The sequence below is a fragment of the Apium graveolens genome, chromosome 7, assembly GCF_009905375.1.
Source record: "Apium graveolens cultivar Ventura chromosome 7, ASM990537v1, whole genome shotgun sequence".
NCBI classification, from domain to species: domain Eukaryota; kingdom Viridiplantae; phylum Streptophyta; class Magnoliopsida; order Apiales; family Apiaceae; genus Apium; species Apium graveolens.
In genome coordinates this window covers 141,420,651-141,429,647 of record NC_133653.1, presented here as the reverse complement: position 1 = coordinate 141,429,647, position 8,997 = coordinate 141,420,651, and positions in this window count along the sequence as shown.

Below are 8,997 nucleotides of genomic sequence, written 5' to 3'. Positions count from 1 at the left end.
GAATGATTCACTGGATTAGCTACTATAGATATAGCACTAGTATTTTCACACATGATAGGAATTTTATGTAACAGTAGGCCATAATCTATTAGCTGATTTCTAATCCAAAACACTTGAGCACAACAACTTTCTGCAGCTATGTATTCAGCCTCTACTGTAGAAGTTGATACATATTGTTGTTTCTTGCTATACCAGGATACAAGTCTTTGTCCAAGAAATTGCCAGCTTCCACTAGTACTCTTTCTGTCAACCCTGCATCCAGCAAAATCTGCATCTGTGTAGTCAACAGCTTCAAAACTAGTTCCCTTAGGATACCATAATCCCAAGTTTGGAGTCCCCTTCAAGTATCCAAAAATCCTCTTCACAACCATCAAATGTGATTCTATTGGATTGGCTTGAAATTTTGCACACAAACATGTAGCAAACATGATATCTGGTCTACTTGCAGTTAAATAAAGCAATGATCCAATCATCCCTCTATAGCTAGAAATATCTACACTTTTGCCCTTTCTATCTTCATCCTACTTTGTTGCAGTTGACATAAGTGTAGATGCAGGTGAACAATCAACCATGCCAAACTTTTCAATAAATCTTTAACATACTTAGTTTGGCTGATGAAGATTTCATCACTTCTTTGACTGACTTGTAGTCCAAGAAGTAACTTAATTCCCCCATCATACTCATTTCATATTCACTCTGCATAAGCTTGTAGAATCTTTTGCAAAACTTTTCATTTGTAGAATCAATGATGATATCATCCACATAGATCTGAACTAGGATCATATCTTCACCATGTTTCTTGTAGAAAATAATCTTGTCTATAGTACCTCTAGTAAAACCATGTTTAAGTGGGAATTCTGACAATGTATCATACCAAACCATAAGTGCCTGCTTTAGTCCATATAGAGTGTTGTGCAAGATATGCCTGTACTTTAACAAGACCAAGTCAAATTGACAATCCTAAGTAAGTTGTATTATAATCTTAGTTTGCATTTGTACCTGTAACATTTAAAGTCTGTAAAAATGTTAAAGGAGCAGACTGAAGTCTTTTTGTTTAAACAGTATGAAGCCTAAGAATTCTATCTGGAAGAAGATCAAGAAGGTCATGCCTCAGAAGAATTTTGAAGAAGCTTGGAGTTGAATAAATCTGTTTGGATAAAAATATTCTAAGTCAAAGATCTCTACAAGTCACAGATTTAGTGTTATAGAGAAGTCACTCGAGAACTCTAAGTGACTTATCGAGAAGTCAGAAAAGCTTATAGAGAACTCATAGAGAGATATTGACAAGCCAAATTGAAGACATGGAGATTGGAGATATCGACAAGTCATTTCTTCACAAGAGAACTCAGAGTTATCGACAAGTTAACATTCATTAGAGAACTCTGAGTTATCGATAAGTCAAATTCCACTAGAGAACTTAGAGATATCGATAAACCAAAATTCACTAGAGGACTCTGAGTTATCAACAAGTCAAATTTGACTAGAGAACTCTGAGTTATCGATAAGTCAATAAACCACTAGAGAACTCAGAGATATCAAAAAGTCAAAGTGAAGATATGAAGACTAGAGTTCTCGACAAGCCAAATTTTCTTATAGAGAACTTAGAGACCTCTACAAGTCAAATTAATTATGGATTATTAGAGATCTTGATAAGCCAATATACTTATCGAGATGTCAAGTTCTCTATAGACCAAATGGAGATCTCGAGGTGAAACTTCAAAGTACAAGATTGCAGACCAGTTCAATATCCAAGATTTACAATCAACAAACAATCCAAACAGCTGGATTGACAAGTCTACAAAAAGCAGTTTGAAGGATGTGCAAGATCAATGGTGAACATTAACTGATAAAGGAAGATCAAATTAAACACAGGATGCTAAGATATGCTAAGCCATAAATGGAAGATATACTTTTCCTAAAATAGAAATGACAAGTGACAATTTACTAAAGTAAATAGCATGTCTTATTGTACACTGTGTAAACAGCAGTTAACTAAGTTATAAAGTTAACACTGGTCCTTTAGTCAGTTGTAACAATTTAAGATAGAAAATCTTGTAACACTCTCAAGAAGAAGCTAAGCTCTTTATCAACTGTTAGATATATTTGAGATGTCATGTCTAATATGATTTGTGTTTAGTTTTCAGAACTTAACAACAGGACATATCAGGACTTACTGAAATCAGGACTTACTGAAGTCAGAGCTTAATATCAGAACTTAAGGTCATATCAGAACTGAAGTGCGGGAAGACTTTCAGATAAGGAATGCGGCTGATTTACAGGAGAGGATCTGGACTAAAACAAAAGAAGATATGCATGGAAAGAGTTAGAAGACTGGAAGACTTGTAGAAGATATCTGATTGATATATTTTAGGAGACAGAATTGTATTCCATATCAATTAGAATATATCTTGTAACTGTGTACTATATAAACACAGACTTAGGGTTTACACTATATGTATTATCATTATCGAGAAGATTATACATTGTAACCTAGCAGCTCTTAGTAATATTTGTTCATCAATGAGAGAGAATAGCAGTTCATATTGTAACAAGAGTTTATTGAATATACTTGATCTTTGTTACATACTTGTGTTAAATCGATTTGATTGTTTAAACACTGTATTCAACCCCCTTCTACAGTGTTGTGTGACCTAACAATTGGTATCAGAGCTTTTTTGTTAACACACATACAGTAAAGATCCAAATAATCATGTCTGAAGAAACACAAACCCCAACTAAGCCCACCAAAACTCAAGAAACTCAAAACACCCAAACCCACAGTCGATATGAGACTATTAGGGTTCCCATACTGAGACCTTCTGAGTATCTCATATTTAAAGTCAAGATGGTTATGTTTCTAGAAGCTACAGATCCAGAATACCTTGATAGGATTAATGAAGGACCATATAAGCCTACCAAGCTCTCTGTTACAGTTGCTGATCAACCAGCAAAGTCCATACCAAAGGAGAAAGGTGATTACACAGCTGAAGACATCTCATCTATTGACAAGGATGCAAGGGTAAGGCATTTACTGCATAGTGCCATTGATAATATCATGTCAAACAGGGTAATTATTGCAAGTATGCAAAGGAGATATGGGATGCTTTGGAGACAAGATGCCAGGGAACTGATGCAATCAAAAAGAACAGGAGGACTATACTCACTCAAGAGTATGAGCACTTTGACTCAAAAGCTGATGAGTCATTAACTGATTTATATGACAGGTTTTCCAAACTCTTGAATGATCTGTCACTGGTGGACAAGGAATATGATCTTGAAGATTCAAATCTAAAATTCCTTTTAGCTCTTCCTGAAAATTGGGATTTGAAGTCTACTACCATAAGAGACAACTATGACCTTATTGAAACTACTCTTGATGAAATTTATGGTATGCTCAAGACTCATGAACTTGAGATGGAGCAAAGGAGCAAGAGGCATGGAAGAAAGTCAAGGACAGTTGCTCTTAAAGCTGAGGAGGAATCTCCTAAAGTGGTTGCCTCAAAGAGGGGCAAAGGAAAGGCTCTCATCATAAAGTCTGATTCAGAGTCATCATATTCTGATGATGATGATTCAGAAACTGAAAGTTTACTTGAAATAGATGTTGATGCAGAGATGATGCAACTGTGTGCTCTTATGGTGAAAGGTATCACAAAGATAGCCTACAGGAAATTCAGAAAGGGCAAGAAGTTTTCCAGGAAAAGTGGAAGTTCTGATAAGAAAGGATTCAGAAAGTCTGAAGGCAAAGGAAGAAAGTCTGACAGAGGAGATAACTCAAATGTTAAATGCTACAATTGTGGTGATAGAGGCCACATATCTCCTAACTGCAAGAAAGGAAAAAGTGACAAAGGCAAGGCACTTGTCACAAAGAAGAAAAGCTGGACAGACACTTCAGATTCTGAACATGAGGTGAACTATGCCTTAATGGCAAATGCTGATAGCAGTACTGAAACTGCTGAATTGAAGGTATGAAAGGCATATGTTATAGCCTATTTGTTTATTCGAGGATTTAACTCAACTCAAATAAGAATGTAAAAAGTAAATAGTAGATCTACCGTCAAAGAGATCTCTCAAAGTAACATTTGTCAAAGGATTCAGAAACAATGTTCATCTACAGACTTGAGAAATTACTTCACTGGAAGAAGTTCAAGAAATTGATGAAGCCTCAGTGATATAAATCAAGATTGTGGATTTAATCAAGTGACGGAGATCTTGTTAGGGTATCAGTTAATTACAGCGATTTCATCTGAAGAAAATCAAGTTATCAAAGTCAAGACATGAAGAAACGTCACGGAAGTTAGTCACTCATGAACCAGACAGTACATCGAGTGTCAACATTGAAGTGGTGGAATTGATTCATAATTGACAGTAATTTTCAGAAGATTTTCAGAAGAATGGTTGATGTTCAAGAGTAGTATTAATTCTCTATTAATTAATTAAGTCACATAATTTTATTAAGAAAATAAATTAAATCTGCAAAGATTAATTTATTGATTAATTGAATTAATTGATTAATTAATTCTGAATTAATATTAAGAATTTTCAGAATTATTATTGGATTAAAATCAGTTTTAACTTAGTAAGACAATTGAGATTGAACTAGCATGACAATCTGGATTGTCATACCGATTGTCATGCCAGGCCATTTTCAATAGTCTCACCGAAAGTTATACTGGAAGGAGATAGTCTTGCCAGTTCAGTTTGATAGTCTTGCTAGTTCAACAGATAGTCATACCGATTGTCATGCTAGTAAAAGTGATTGTCATGCCGATTGTCATGCTAATTCAAGTGGATTCTGTTGATTGATTTATTTAAAAAGACAGAAGCAACAGAAGTCATTCATCATCAAAAAATCAACCAAGAACACAGAAAGAAAAGCAGCCGCACAAATATTTCATTTTCATCTGCAAACTTCAAGATCATCATTTCTAGTTTTAAAGTTAAATCCAAACAACTAGAAATCATTCTCTTTTTCTTGTGTAACTATCTAGCGGATCAAAATCTCTGGAACTTAATCTCAAATTGCGTTTAGCATTTGATTCTTTTTATTGCAAAAATAGAAAAATTTCATGTCGAATTTATTCTAGATTTGTGATAATTAATTTGAGATTAATCCCTTGTAATCGATACCGTTGTTGTAACACCTTTCAAGTTTAATAATATTTTTATTTAACTTGAATTTCGTTTCACATTTTTATTCTGTACTAAATTCGATTATTCGGTATAGTTTGTATTCAACCCCCCCCCTTCTACAAACACGTTGGGACCTAACAATTGGTATCAGAGCCTTCTGATTAATGAACAAATCAAGATCCTAGACTTTTGTGATTTTTCAACTCCTTGAATTTTTATTTATTCAAAAATTCATAATGACTTCACAAAAAGTTGGAACCGTTAAAATTCCACCATTTGATAAAGAAAATTATATTATGTGGAAGAAGAAGATGCTCTTGTTTGTACAAGTTACAAATCCCAAATATCTGAACTTGTTAAAGAAGGGTCCAAAAACTCTGATGGTTATTGAACCAGAGGTGATAGTAGATGATGTTGTGATTACCAAAGCTAGAACCTATGCAAAAGAGCCTGAAGATTTTACTCCTGCTGAAAAGGAAGAAGCCTCCTTGGATGCCAGCCTTCAATTAATTTTAATTGATTCCCTTGATCCTTTGATGAACAGACATGTGATGAACTGTAAAAATTCCAAACACATGTGGGAAGCTATTGAGGTAATTAATGAAGGCACAGAGGAAGTTAGGGAGAACAAGTTAGATATCCTAACCTCTGAGTATGAACATTTTAAATCCAATTTAGGAGAAGGAATTACTGAAGTGTTTGAGAGGTACAATGCATTGATCAACAACCTGAACATAAATGGTAAATATTACTCATTCAGGGAGATCAACAAAAAGTTCCTTTTAACACTGCCAACTCATCTTGAACATAGAATCACTGCCATAAGAGAAGCGAGAGATCTGAGTGAGATTTATTTGGAGAGGCTCTATGGTGTGTTAAAAACCTATGAGTTGGAGCAGATTCAGCAGAAGGAAGTCTACGGGAAAGATAGAGTGGTCAGCATATCTACTGCTCTAGTAGCTGAAGGTCAACAACAACAACAACAATCTCAACAGTCAGAGAGAATGGTACAGTATTCCAAGGCTGAGGAAAATGTATTAGTAGAAGAATATGATCCTCCTACTACAAATCAATCAGGTGATGATTTTTACTCCTTGGAAGAGCTGGAGCACTTGGAAGATGAGTCAATGGCCCAAATTGTCAAGAGATTCTCCAATGTCAGATTCAAGAGAAATCCCAAGTTCAAGTACAAGTCCAACTACAACAGATTCCAGACAGGTGGATCATCATCCTCTAACACCAGTAGTGGTGGATACAAAACAGGGATGGTTGACCGGAGCACCATTAGTTGATATAACTGTAATGAGTTGGGACACTTTGCCACAGAATGCAGGAAGCCAAAGTAAGTAAGGAAGAACTCTTATGATTCAAATCAGAAGAGTAACTCGGAAAGGGCTTATCTGGCAAAGGGAAGAAGCTGGGATGATACTGATAGTGAAGATGAAGAAGATGGGAATCTTGCTCTTATGGCTATTGATGGAAAAGCTTCATCGTCAAGAAAAGAGGTAAAATTTACTGATGCTGAATTAGTTTATCATCTAGGAGGTTCCTTAGATTGTGCTCGTCGTGATAATGAACTGTTAAGTCAACAGATCAAAGACCTTGAGAAAGAGGTCAATGAATTAAGACTTTTGCACATTAATCAAGACAAGTTAAAAGAACAAGTATCTTTTCTAGAGAATAGAGTTAACTATTATAGACAACTCGAAACTATTCTCAAAGACAAGATCACCGGTCTTGAGACTAAGGTTAAAGCCTACTTCAATTCTTGTTTGAAGGCTAAAGAGTTCTACAGTAAGCAAGCTGTTAATCAAACATCTGGAATAGGTTATGATTACAATGCTGCTATTGGAGAATTAGGTATAAACTCCCCTCCTCATATATGTGCTAAAGGTAGGGAAGTACCACATGTGCTTAAGGGTGTTGATAAACCCCTCTATAAAGCATCAATTGCTGAACCATTTGATGCAACCTCATCTATTATTCAAGAAGAAATACGTGCTGAAGATCATGCTAATGAGAAGGTTGTTTCCAAGCCAAGTGTGTCGAAAGTTCCAGTCAAAGTTGTGAAAGAAACTGAGACTAACTCAGACACACATGAGTTGGATAACAAAAATGCCATGTCTACCATGCATAAATTGCCTGTTGTTAATCCCTCTCATAAAGCATGTGGTGTTGCTAATTGTATGTTTTGTGCTTTAAATTTGATGTATGCTTATTTTAATGGTAAGCATGTTTATAGTGATAAGACAACTCCTCGTCAGCATGTGAATAATAGGAAGCATGATAGGTCTAAGACTGCTAGTCCTTCTAAGGCTAGAAAGGAGACATTTGTGCCTAAGCCTAAACAGAAATTTGTTAAGGCTGTTTACAAGGTCAAATGTTCAGTCATTGAGAAAGTTGAGACCATGAAAATTAAGAATGTTGTTTTTCCTGACAAAGGTCAATTCTACAAGTATGCCGGGCCCAACCAAGTTTGGGTTCCGAAGAAGGTCTAATCCATTTGTAGTGCAGGGCAGTAAAGAGGTGGAACCGGTAGTGTGGATTCTTGACAGTGGATCGTCAAGACATATGACCGGAGATAGAGCCCTGCTATCAAATGTGGTTGAGAAAGCTGGCCCACTGGTTATCTTTGGAGATAACAGCAAAGGTTTAACTGAGGGATATGGCTGTTTGCAAGCTGGTAATGTTATCATTGAACTCAAACTTCTTTCAACATTAGTGATTTCTTATTTCATTTAAAATCTTTTGAAATCACTATTGTACATCATTTCTCTCAAAAGATTAAAATGTATAATTTTCATTCCTTATAGATATTAAGTATATTTTATCTCTATATTGCCATATGTTCTGTGATACAGGTTCAGTCTCCAATGGCTTTCTTTCATTGACAGTCATGAGGTTGAAAACCCACAACATCTATCCCAGACTGTAAAGGCAAACACAGAAACAGAACCAACCAACACTCTCTTACCACTAAAATGAAGTATGAGTGAGCGTGAGGGAGATAGTGCCTTAGTGCACCACATAATAAAGGTTCTGAAGTCAACCCAGCAGCTCTGTCTCCTACATAGATGAGTAGTATTTAAACCGAGACAACTGCTAGCCCCCATACATCTTCTCAAAAAGATGTAATGGCTGAAAAGGCTCAAAAAACAGTTACTAGATTCATCCTCTCAACATGGTGTGTTTATTAAAATTTGCCTGTAGGCCAGGGTATCCGATGTAGTGTCACCACTTCAAACATAAACAATTCTTGATGCACAAGGAAAGGTTACACACATAAAGGATGAGTTGATGAAAATAAGAGTTTCGACCATTTTAAGGTCAGATTCGATTGTTCAAGGTTCGTTAATGGACCAATTGCCTTTGCAGATGTTAAGAGAGGATACTGATCCAAATATGTCAGTGGTCAGTGTCTACCTCCCCAGGCTTAAATCCCCTGGATGCATCTGCGGATAGTGGATCTGACATAGGCGCGGATCGGCAACTTGTTGACAATGATTCAGATATTACCTGATGAGTCACAAGGAAATGTCTTCACAGACATTAGAAGGGAACTTTGATCTTTATGCTAAATTCGTTGGATCATTGTTTACCTTCCCAAAATTCAAATCTGGAACCCTAAAAAGGAAACTAGCAACTTGTAGATTATGACTCAGATTCATCTGATGAGTCTAACAAGGATGGGGATTTGTGAACTCCCATTGCACCACTTGTGACCTCCTTAAGGATGGCTAAGGTGATTTTCCTTGCAGGTATAGCTGAATTTTGGAGCTATGAGAGGAGTGATACACTTGTGAGAATGAGAGTAAATACGAGTGGAGAGAAGAGTGAAACACATGTGAGGTACACTAAACAGAATCA